A 13,128-nucleotide genomic window follows, 5' to 3' on the forward strand; every position below is an offset into this window, starting at 1 on the left:
ACTTTGGAGAAGAAAAGTCCTTTTGAAAAGGTGTGTGGACGTGTTCTCACTTTGAGAACAAAGTTAGGCAATGATCTAACTAAGAAACCAACTTGGATCTGGACGATCGACCGACCGATCAAGTTGATTTTGCAGAGATAGGATCTGATCATATCGTGAACTTGGACGCGAACCGGAAAAACATTGAGGTTTGATCGACTAAACCCAATGATCAATTGACCGAAAAGAGAAAATCAAGCACGAATTCGACACAAATTAAATCCTTAACATTCAATCGAAAAAGAGGTTCGGTCAACTGATAAACTACTATAAAAAGGAGCTTAAGGATAGAGGCTCAGCATCAATTCAATTAAGTTCCAACAACCCCCTCCAAGATCCAAGGAGGTTTAGTTGACCGTTAAACCCTAAATCAACCCTTCGTTCAGTCACCAAACTATCAAGCCAGCTTTGCATCGTCAAGTTGTGTCAAGCCATCATTGAGCCAAAAAGCTCACTTCTAACATGAAAAAAAAGCCTCTTGTGGTTCTTTTGTTAAAAGAGATAGTAGGAAAATACAGAGTTGGGAGGAAAACACACAAACACACATAATTAAAGGGACAAGTAGGAAAATATGAGGCTCATTGAACTTGTTACATTTTAAGTCTTCTTATACAGAGTTGGCAGTATCTAATGTCAAAATTGATAGTTGTATCAAAATTGATAGCTTCGTATTATTATCCTTGCTTTGTGCATGTACATTTTAAATGCATATCACATGTATAGTATGTCGGATCTCTATCCACAATCTACCAGAAGAATAGGAATTACTTTCAGATCACTTACACTCTCAGTAAACTTGGGAGGTTCCTGGACCAAAAAAAACAAATTGGAGGATGCTGGGGCCAAAAAGTTCATTATTAGCCGCTTCTTGGACTACAAAATGATTAACTTCAAGTCAGTAATTAGCCATGTTCAGGAGCTTTTGGTGATCTTGTAAGAGATTCACTCGAAAGACATGACATTGAGTGAAACCTTCCAAGTGATAGCAATCATTGAGAAGTTGTCTTCCGGTTAGAAGGATTCAAGAACTACCTGAAGCATAAGTGAAAAGAGACGAATGTGGAAATATGATTTTTAATTGAGGAAGACAACAAGATTTCAAAGAGGAAATTGTTCGCTCAGGCTACTGTGATCAAGCACGGTCAAAGCTCAAAATAGAAGAATCGTGTTGACAGTATTAAAGAATATTTTGATTTGATTTGATAGATTAGGGAACTAATATAGAAGGATTTAGGATAGGTCAATCTGTGATTGAGAGAGATTTTTATTTTCCTTTTGTTTGTGATCTTCCTTTTCTAGGTCTCTTGCATCCTCCTATTTTTGTTGGACTATTTGTAAATTATGTAGTAGATGAAAATATGTATGTTCTTTTTCTCTTCATATAATTCTACATGGTATCAAAGCAATAGGACATAAGGATGAATTTTAAGGCAGCCATGGTTGGCTCTAGCTCAACATCTTCGAATGCTAGGAGTGAGGTTATGCCTTTGGAGGCAAATGTCCAACCGATGGCTGGTTTTCTTCCTGACAACTCTACTAGCCCTCTCCAAATTACCCTTCATAAACTAAATGGAAAAAATTACCTTGAGTGGTTTTAGATAGTGCAGTTGGCAATAGACAGCAAAAGAAAACTTGAATATCTGAGTGGTAAAATCAAATCCCCAACCACAAAGGATCCTAGATTCAAGCAGTGGCGGTCTCAAAATTCTATGGTCACTGCTTGGTTAATCAACCCTATGGATCCTGTGATTAGAAAGTCATTTATATTCCTACCCACAGCTAGAGATGTGTGGGAAGCTGTTAGAGATACTTATTCAAATTTAGACAATCATTCTCAATTGTTCAAATTGAATGCCCGTCTCTGGAAAATAGAGCAAGGAGATCATGAAGTAACAACTTATTATAATGAGATGATGATTATTTGGCAGGAGTTAGATCTGTTTGAAGAAGAAGATTGGGAAAATCCTTATTTGGCAGGAGTTAGATCTGTTTGAAGAAGAAGATTGGGAAAATCCAAGTGATAGTGCTTGATATGAGAAGAAGATAGAAAGAGGCTGGTTATTTGTGTTTCTAGATGGTTTGAACAAAGAACTTGATGAGGTTCGAGGGTGTATCTTGGGACGAAAGCCCTTGCCCCCTCTAGATAAATTTTTTCATAAGTACATAGAGAAGAAACAAGAAGACATGTGATGCTAGAAAACATTCCTGAATCAAAACCAGCTCTTGTAGTTCGTGGTGCAGAATTTGAAGGAAATAGACAAGGAAAGCAAAGGCCTTGGTGTGACTATTGCAGAAAACTGTGGCACACTCGTGAAAACTGTTGGAAGCTACATGGAAAACCAACAAATGGGAAGAGAAAATAGGGCAGTAATAATAGGTTAGGGGGAGAAAGTCGTGCCATTCATGTGAACCATTTAGATCCAAAGCAGCAATCTTCCTCAGAATCTTTTCCCTTCACTAAGGAACAAATGGAGCACTTATAAAAACTATTCCAATCCCAATCCTTAAGAAATTCTAACTCTTCATGTGTCGTTGTTGAGTTAGGTGTTGTTCCCGTCGGTACCATTGCATGTACCAAATCTAATGACTTTTGGATCTCAGATTCAGGTGCCACTGATCATATGGCTGGTATTTCATAATATTTCTCTTCATATACACGAAGTGCAGGGAATAAAAAGGTCAAAATTGCAGATGGTTCCTTTGCTATTATTGCAGGAAAAGGACCAGTACCTATTTCTCAAACTATAACATTGAAAGATGTTCTACATGTTCTTACCCTTTCATACAATCTTCCATACATCAGTAAATTAACACATGATCATAATTGTCGAGCTAATTTTTGTTCCTCGCGTTGTAAATTCAGGATTTAACCTCGGGGAAGATGATTGGGGATGATAAACAGGATGGTGGGCTTTACCTCCTTAATGAAGGGTCAAACCAGATTAAATGGGAACCTAGAAGAGGAGGTTTATATGGAAACTCCACATGGATTCAGTGAAAAATTTAGAAGTAAGGTGTGCAAGCTGAGAAGGTCTATATATGGACTCAAACAGTCTCCCAAAGCTTGGTTTGATAGATTTACAAGATTTGTTAAAGGTCAAGGGTATACTCAGAGTCAATCTGATCATACTCTATTTACTAAAAGATCCACCAAAAACAAGATTTCAGTGTTGATTGTCTACGTGGACGACATAATATTGACCGATGATGATGATGAAAAAATAAGCAAATAGAAGCAAAGCTTAGCCAAAGAGTTTGAGATTAAATACTTGGGTCAGCTAAAATATTTTCTTAGAATGGAAGTTGCAAGATCCAAGAAGAGCATTATGGTTTCATGATGGAAGTATATTCTGGATCTTTTAAAAGAAATTGGAATGAGTGGTTGGCTGCAAACCATCAGAAACTCCAATAAATGTTAATGTTAAGCTTGGAGAAGTCAAACAGGGAACTCCTGTAGATGTAGGAAGGTACCAAGACTGGTTGGAAGGTTGATATTGCCTTTGCTATGAGTATGGTGAGTCAATTTATGCACTCTCCATTTAAAGAGCACCTTGAAGTTGCATATCGAATTCTCCGATATTTGAAAGGGACTCTAAGAAAAGGACTCTTCTTTAGAAAAAATGACAAGAGCCCTATTGAGGTGTATACTGATGATGATTGGGCAGGATCAATCACTAATAGGAGGTCAACTTCAGGGTATTGTAGGGGCAATTTAGTTTCTTGGAGAAGCAAGAAACAAAGTATAGTTGCTAGAAGTAGCGCCAAGGTAGAGTTTAGATCCATGGCTCAAGGTGTGGTTCTTTGGATTAAGGTCGTAGAAGATCTTACTAAGGCAATTAACCTTCCTATGAAGTTGTACTATGATAACAAGGCGGTGATTAGAATTGCTCAAAATCCAGTTCAACATGACAAAACAAAGCATGTTGAGATTAACCAACACTTTATAAAGGAAAAACACAGTGAGGGAATAATTTGTACTCCATTTGTGCCAACTTTACAGCAAGTGGCATTTGAATTTCAAGTCAACAAGTTGGGCATGATTGATATTTTTACACTAATTTGAGGGGGAGTGTTGACAGTATTAAAGAATATTTTGATTTGATTTGATTTGATATAATTTGATAGATTAGGAAAGTAACATTGAAGGAAAGGATAGGTCAATCCGTGATTAAGAGAGATTTTTATTTTCCTTTTGTTTGTGGTCTTCCTTTTCTAGTGTCTCCTACATCCTCCTATTTTAGTTAGATTCTTTGTAAATTATGTAGTAGATGAAAATATATATGTTCTTTTTCTCTTCATACAATTCTACAAATCTCAAGTCTTCCAAGATGGCACCAAGAGGAGACAGTTTTAAGAAAAAATTCTCTGAAAAGTGATACAACTGTGACCCAGTCGGTCACAAAGCTTTGGACCGTAAAAAATCGAATAAGAAGCAGAACGCTAACCTGAATGAGGAACTGGACATAGACCTTTGCGTCGTGGCCTCTGTCTGGTTTAAACATGTGGCAATGGTTGATCGATACTAGTACCACCAGACATGTATACTACAAGGAGCTGCTCCACAACTTTGAAAACGTTAAAAAATGGGGGCAAACTGTTCATGGGAATTTAGCAACCTCTAACATAATGGACCAAGGGAAAGCAGTACTAAAAATGACCTTGAGCAAGGAGCTAAGTATAAACAAGGTGATGTATGTCCCAAATATTCGAACAAGCATGGGTTATGAATTCATAAAAGGTTCTAATATCCAAAAAAAGAATGTTTATTGGAAGAGGTTATGCCAATGATTGGTTGTTTAAGCTCAATGTAATGGTCATTCAACCAAAGACAAATAAAGCCGAAAGCTCTTCTATGAATATGAGGAAAGACGATTCAAAGCTCTGAACCTAGCATCCGGGAGGCTTTAACTCGACTATCCGAGGCTTGATTCCAGTTCTCCATCTCTCCATTAGCAAGGATTGATCCAAAGATCACTCATTGACACTCGCTAAGTTCCCTTTTTCTTACTTTCTTGATTTGGATGTGGAGATTAGTGTACTTTGTCTTTGAGATCAATTTTCCTTTTGTTATGGAGTAGATCTTTTGTTCTAGGGACTAGGGAGTAGATGTGAATGTGAATTTGATGTAAAACTCTTGGATGATATAGTTGCAGATAGAGCTCAATAATGTAAAAGGATACATATAGCCGACCCCACCTAGTGCGATAAAGCTTGGTTGTTGTTATACACTTTATTTAAAAGATAATTAACGGTTAGCACAACTTCCTCCCACATTTGTTCTGGAACTTAACAGATGAGCATTCATCATTTCTTTCAGAGTATAATTCTTGTTAGATCTCATGTTCAATACACAATTTAGTAAATGGTGACACATCTATACTTAAATAAATTTTATCTTGTTTTATTGTTGTTAACCAAGTCTTTGGTCTCCCTCTTTCTTGTTTGATATGCATGTTTGTCGTAGTTTCATATTGTCTTATTGGTCATCTAAGTACATACCTATATCATCTTAAACGTGTCTCTCGGAGTTTTTCCTCAATAGATGCAACTCCGACTTTCTTTCTAATGCTCTTAATTTTTATTTTATCCATCCTCGTATGTATATACACCCACCTTAATATCCTTATCTCTGTAACTCTTATCTTTTGCTCATGTGCTTGAGTCATAGCCCAACATTCAACTCCATATAACATAGCAGGTCTAGGTTTTGTAGAACTTTTCTTTAAGTTTTAAAGGTGCAATACTTTTCTTTCAACCATCTCTAGAAAAAAGTGTCTCGAAAAAAATAGAAAAGAACACTAATGAGACTCGAAGACGATCATGCTACAAATACTTGCGAGTGTGGGGGTGTCTTGCTAAAGTATTAATTCTGATCCAAAGAGCACTAATGATTTCTTGGATATGCTCATAACAACATCGCCTACAAGTTCCTTGTTTTTTGAATCTCAAATACCAAAGATACCCAAGAACTTGATTATTGAATCGAGAAATGTCTCATTCTTCGAACATGTATTGTCATATAAGACCTAAGAGGAAGGAAGTTCCTCCAAACAGGCATTAGAACCACAATAAGTAGAAGAAATTGATAAACCTATTGAAGTTGAGCTCAGACGAAGCAAAAGAGCTTGGGTGGAAAAATCCTTCGGAATAGATTTTATCATTTTCATGTTGAAAAGTGATTCCTAAAGTTACTCAGAAGCATTAAGTTATTCTAAGGGAACTCAATGGAATAAGGCAATTGAATCTGAAATTGACTCTATCTTGCAAAGTCATATTTGGAAACTTGTGAAACTTCCTTTAGGAAGTTCCGAAGTGAATTTTCATGAAGAAAATGAAATCAGATGACACGATTGATGTACAAGACTAAATTGGTAATTAAAGATTACCGACAACACAATGACCTTGATTACTTTGATACATGTTTTCCAGTATTGAGAATAGATTCCATGTTGTTGGCTATCGTCGCTCTATGAAATTTAGAAATACATCAAATGAATGCAAAGACCACTTTTCGAAATGGGAATTTAAAAGAGGATAGTAGATTAGTAAAGTCATTATACGACTTGAAACAAGTTCTGAAGTAATGGCATGAAAAGTTTAAAACTGCCATGAAGATCAATCTGCTTCAATCATATTAGTGACTATGATTTTAAAGTGATTGTGAATGCAATTCATTATTTTTCCCAAAAAGAAAATATTTAGTTGAATATTGTTACCCTGAAACTGACCATATAGTCTTTAGCTTGGACATGTATCTTGATATGTTTTACAAAGAAATTGGGGCATAAGTAAGTGATTCCTAATTGTTATTCATATCAACTTCAATCAGTCCTATAGATTTTTCTTTATCAGATAGTCGAGAGTCATAGAGGACTAGTAAAACCTTTCCTCCTATTGTGTTTTTTGTTAAACAAAGCTTTGAATGATGTTTCAGTCATTAAATTAAGTTGTTCTTCTCCTCCATCAAGAGGGTGAAGAGGTTTTGTTCAAGTAGAGAAGTTGAATATTCCCTGACTATATAGTTGTCTGGGATTAAGTGTATTTAACTATTCATTTGAAAAGATATTTAAATCTTGATCAATGTTAGTTCCTCTAATCTATGATTAGAGATAGTATTTCATCTAGTTGTGATATTATCTAACCAAGAAGTAGTATTTGATTCTATTTATTGCACTCTCACTGTTTGTGAAGAACCTATAAACGATTCCGTTAGAATTCTTGTGAGATTCATTGGATTGTTCTGAATTATAAGTTAGAAGAAACCTATAAGTATTTAGCAATTGTCTAGAAATCGTAGTTTTTCCAAGAGATAATTTACGTGTCTTTGTTGAGATTTTCCAAGGCTGTTTTCCAATCAGTTATTTGGGTGTTTCTTTATTGATGTTTTTCTAAATTTAATCGTATGTTTTCCAATAGTATTGTTATGTAGTGAAAAGAAGTTAATAGGCTATATATATATATTATGGTATTATTTTCCTTAGTTGTTTCGAGTAATCTAAAGCTTCTTCGTAATGAGTATTTTCAAAGTTCAATTTGTTCATTTATATATTTGATTTCTTCAAGTAGTGCATATAGAAGAAGTTTGAGTTATTCTTCTATCTAGGTTCTATTTGTTTGTAATTACTTCTTTAATTTGAAGAAAAAAGTTTTGGACTTAAGTTCAAAGTGTTTAGGTTTATTTTTCTTCAATAAGATCTCTTTCTTGGTAGGGATACTAAGTAAATTAAGTTGACTAAATCTCTTGTTCAAAGAAGCTTGTGATTCTTTCAAGAAGTCTATTTCATTTTAAGTCACTTATTATCTTAGTTTGTTGAAATAAGGTATTGGACACTCGTTTATCTTTGTTGGGATGGATTCTAGGGAAGTTCCTAAATTAATGAGTATAATTGTGATGGTATTTAAGTGTGGATTTTCATAATGTAAACAGTAATTATAAGTCTGAGTTTGTTGTAATAAGGTATTTGACACTCGTTCCAATATGTGCTTAGTTTGTCTTTGTTGGGATTCTAGGGAAGTTCCTAAATTAATGAGTATAATTGTGATGGTATTTAAGTGTGGATTTTCATTATGTAAATAGTGATTATAAGTCCTAAATCTAACATAACAACTACGCTTATGTTGATCTAAAGTAATAATTTTTCTAGTTAAGGATTGTAAAGCTAAATCTAAAAAGTCTAGATTTTGAAAGTCCTGAAATTCGTCAGAACTAGAAGTCATGCATTGTATAGTACTCTGGAGGATCTTAGGGCTGTGATACCAAATTTTTAGGGTTTTGGTTTGAGGGTGGTTTTGGAGTTTTTGGTTTGAGAGTTATAGGGTTTTGAATTAAAGGAGCTAGGCCAAAGTGAAAGGATGTCTAATTCTTATCCTAGCTAGTGCTTAGTTTTTTCAAGTGAGCCTCATCTGTGTGAAGGAACTAACAGTTGAACCGCAGCCCTGACTACTTGTACACACTTACACTCACTTGCACACACTTGATTCGTTCTTTTCTATATATATGTCCCCCTTCTTGCTAGTTTGGGGTTGTATTTATAGGGGAAACTTGCTAGCTTTTGATGAGTGGAGGAGGAAGTAGGTGGAGGAAAGTAAGTGGAGAAGAGTAGGTTGAGTGCTTTTCTTTCTCATGGCTTACGTAATGAAGTTTGCTTGTGACATATAAGTCTTTCATAGTAGTCCTCAAGGTCATGATGTTGCTTCCATAACCAGTTGCTTCCTTGGCACCAGCTTCCTTACCGCCCAATTTAAATCGAGATCAGTAGGATAGTCTTCAAGTTCTAAATGTTGGTCATTAACTTCATGAATATCTACTCGAATTAAATGTCATGTTGGCTCAGGTTGATCCATCATAGCTTTAAAATGTACAAATGGCAAAAGTCTCTGATTCCAAAGCATGAGAGCTAGGTAGGATGGTAAGCGTTGACATCATAAGCAACTTAATTACGTAAGCCATAAAAAGAAAAAACACTCAACCTACTCTTCTCCATCAACTTTTCTTATCACTCCCCCTTCCTCCTTCACTCGTCAAAAGCTAGCAAGTTTCCCCTATAAATGCAACCCTAAACTAGCAAGAATGGGATATAAAAAGAAAGAAGCAAGTGTGTGCAAGTGAGTACAAGTGAGTGTTTGTGTGCAAGTTTGTGTGCGAGAGTTCTTTGTGTAATTTTTTTCTACTTTAAGTCTTTCCTTCTATAATTTCCTTCCTTTTGTATCCTAAGCAGTTTGAATGCATAATATGTATAGCAGCGTACCTTTAGTCTGTATCCAAGCAACCCTGTTGTGAACACTAACTGTATAAGGAAGAACAGTACTATGGACCATATAAGATATGAAGGAAGAAAGATAAGTAACCAAATTAGCCAAGGATACGGTTCAAATGTTAGTTCCTTTACAGGTGAGGCTCACCGAAAGAAACTAAACACAAGGGCAAGAACTAGACATCCTTTCACTCTAGCCTAGCTCTTTTAAAAATTTCAAAACCCTATAACAATCCTTCTCAAACCAAAAACCCTTAAAACCAAAACCCCAAAAAATTTGGTAGCAGAGCCCTAAGATCTTTTGAACCACTATACAATGCATGACTTCTAGTTCTTTTAAAAACTTTTAAAAAATCATTTTAAAAATTCTTTTAGAAATTATTTTTTTAAAAAAAAAACTTTTTAAATCATTTTTAAAATTATTTTAAAAACTTTTAAAAATTCTTTAAAAGTTATTTTAAAAAAACTTTTAAAAATCATTTTTTTTAAAAAAAATATTTTAAAAACTTTTAAAAATCATTTTTCAAATTATTTTAAAATTATTTTGAATATCCTTTTAAAAAATATTTTAAAAATTATTTTAAAAATCCGTTTTAAAAAAAGAATTTTAAAAATTGTTTTAAAAAACTCTTTTAAAAACTATTTTAAAAATCATTCTAAAAACTATTTTAAAAATTATTAAATATCATTTTAAAAACTATTTTAAAAATTATTTTAAAACCTTTAAAAATCATTTTAAAAATTATTTTAAAACCTTTAAAAAATCATTTTAAAAATTCTTTAAAATTAAAAAAAACTTTTAAAAATCATTTTAAAAATTATTTTAAAAACTTTAAAAAATCATTTTAAAAATTCTTTAAAATTAAAAAAATCTTTTAAAAATCATTTTAAATAAAAATTATTTTAAAAACTTTTAAAAATCATTTTTAAAATTATTTTAAAAACTTTTAAAAATCATTTTTAAAATTATTTTAAAAATTATTTTGAAAATCCTTTTAAAAACTCTTAAAAAATTATTTTAAAAATTCTTTGAAAAATTATTTTAAAAATCCTTTTTAAAAAAACTATTTTAAAAAAAAAACCCTTTTAAAAACTATTTTAAAAATCATTTTAAAAACTATTTTAAAAATTATTAAAAATCATTTTAAAACTAATTTAAAAATTATTTTAAAACCTTTAAAAATTATTTTAAAAATTCTTTAAAAATGAGTTAAAAAATTCTTTAAAAAAAATCTTTAAAAACTATTTTAAAAATTTCCTTAAAAAATATTTTTAAACATTATTTTAATTCTTTAAAAATTATTTTAATCCTTAAAAAACTATTTTAAAAATTATTTTAAAAAATTCTTTAAAAATTATTTTAATCCATAAAAAACTATTTTAAAAATTAATATACAAATTCTTTAAAAATTATTTTAATCCGTAAAAAAACTATTTTAAAAATTGTTTAAAAACTATTTTAAAAATTACTTTAAAAATTCTTTAAAAACTATTTTAAAATTGTTTTAAAACTATTTTTAAAATTACTTTAAAAATTCTTTTAAAAAAAATATTTTAAAAATTAATTTAAAAATTCTTTTAAAAAAACTATTTTAAAAATTACTTTCAAAATTCTTTAAAAAATCTTTAAAAACTATTTTAAAAATTCTTTAAAAACTATTTTGAAAATTACTTTAAAAATTCTTTTAAAAATACTATTTAAAAAAAATTACTTAAAAATTCTTTTAAAAATTCTTTACAAAACTATTTTAAAAATTCTTTAAAAACTATTTTAAAAATTCTTTAAAAACTATTTTAAAAATTACTTTAAAAATTATTTTAAAAAAATGCTTTTAAAACTCATTTTAAAAATTCCTTTAAAAAAATTCTTTTAAAAATTATTTTAAAACACTTTCAAAAATCCTTTTAAAATCCTTAAAAAAACTATTTTAAAAATCGTTTTAAAAACTAATTTAAAAATTATGTAAAAAAAAAAAGGGAAACTTTAAATCATTTTGAAAAACTCTTTTAAATATTATTTTTCACTTTAATAAAACTTTGTTAACTTAAAATAATAATAATAATAAATTATTTTTATAGATTATTTTCATTTAAAAAATTATTATTTAGACTTTAAACTTATTTTTAATCTTAAACATTATTTTAACCTTAAAATTCTTTTTAAACTTAATTTAACTTAACTGAAAATTAAAACTTAATATTGAAATTACAATTAAAATTTAAAAATGTTAACTTAAACTTAAAATTAAACTTAAACTTAAATCAAACACTAATATTAATTTAAATCTAAAATCAAAATTGAATCAAACGTATGTTAGTTGCCATAAAATATACTGTAACTATCATTTTAAAATTCCTTGTAAACACTGTTTTAGAAATCCCGTTAGAAATCCCTTTAAAAAAATAAATAAATAATAATAATAATAATAATAATAAATCTTTTAAATTCATTTAAAACTTAGACACCTATCTTAAAAACTTAAATTCCATTAACTCAAACTTTAAACTTAATTAGGTATAACTTAATTGTTTAAGTCTAACTCTAGTTGAGAACTAAAATTAACTTGAATTAAACCTTACTTAACTATGTTTAATAACTTTAACTTCATGCTAACTTCAAACTAAATTAATCCTACTTAAAAGGAAGCAAATAAAAATATATACATAATAACTAACACTATCATTGACCAACTCAATCAATTAATACGAAATTTAAATTATTTAACTAAGTATTAAATTATTAAATCAAGTAAAAATCAATCAATAAACTATTGATAATGATTAACTATTATTAAGTTTGTAATTATTAAGAATAACTGATTATTCATTAATTTCAATAATCTTGTTCTTATCAAAAAACTATACCAAGTATATAAAAATACTTATATAAATAATATACTCGATAAACATAAATGTTACTAACACTGCATCCACCAAAACACTTAGGTACAAAAATGTATTGAGGTATAAAATTTAATATAACCAAACCGTAGTATTAACTTAAGGGGGAGATATTAAATTAAGGGGAGTAACAAATTCAGGGGGAGGTTCAATTTTTCTTTTTGTCAAATTTCTATTTAAATCTCTTTAGAAAATCCTACCTCAATTAAAAAAAATCTCACTTTAAATACTTTTCTGTAAATATTTTTAAAAATTTTATTTTAAATTGTGTCAGGTTTAGGGGGAGGATTAAATCAACTTATTTTCACACTTAGCACCAAAATTATTTTCTCTTTGAATACCTAATATATCCATTTTTGAAAACTAGCTTTTATAAAACTAAGCTTTTAAATTAGATTTTGTAAACTAAGTTTTTAAAAACTGAATCTTTTGCAAACTTAGTCTTAATTAATTTTGAAAAGTAGATTTTTCAAACTTAATTTTGAAATTTTGGTTTTGAAAACTCCAAGTTGAAACTTATTTTGAAAACTTAATTTCTTGAAATTTGGAACTTAAAAACTCATGTTTGAATATTAGCTTTTAAAAAACTTTCTCTTTGAGTTTGCAAATTCATTTAATTTTACAAAAACTATCTTTAAAAAATTACTCAAAATATACTAAGTTATGATGCTAAATTTGTTATGTCTCAAAACTTAGCTATTTTACAAAATTAGCTATTTTTTTCATAACTTAGCCATTTTGAAAAGGTTCAGAGATTTTTTTTTTTAAAAAAAAAAACCTTTAATCATTCAAACTCCCCCAAGTTAATCTGACTCATGCGTGAATCCTGTATTGGTTACTTGCCTTATGTCCTTGTTTGATGAATGCCAAAGGGGGAGGAATAGGTGGTTAAGTTAGAGCAAACAAAGAGCCAAATTTAAAAACTAACTTAAAC

The sequence above is a fragment of the Zingiber officinale genome, chromosome 8B (assembly GCF_018446385.1).
Source record: "Zingiber officinale cultivar Zhangliang chromosome 8B, Zo_v1.1, whole genome shotgun sequence".
Lineage (NCBI taxonomy): Eukaryota > Viridiplantae > Streptophyta > Magnoliopsida > Zingiberales > Zingiberaceae > Zingiber > Zingiber officinale.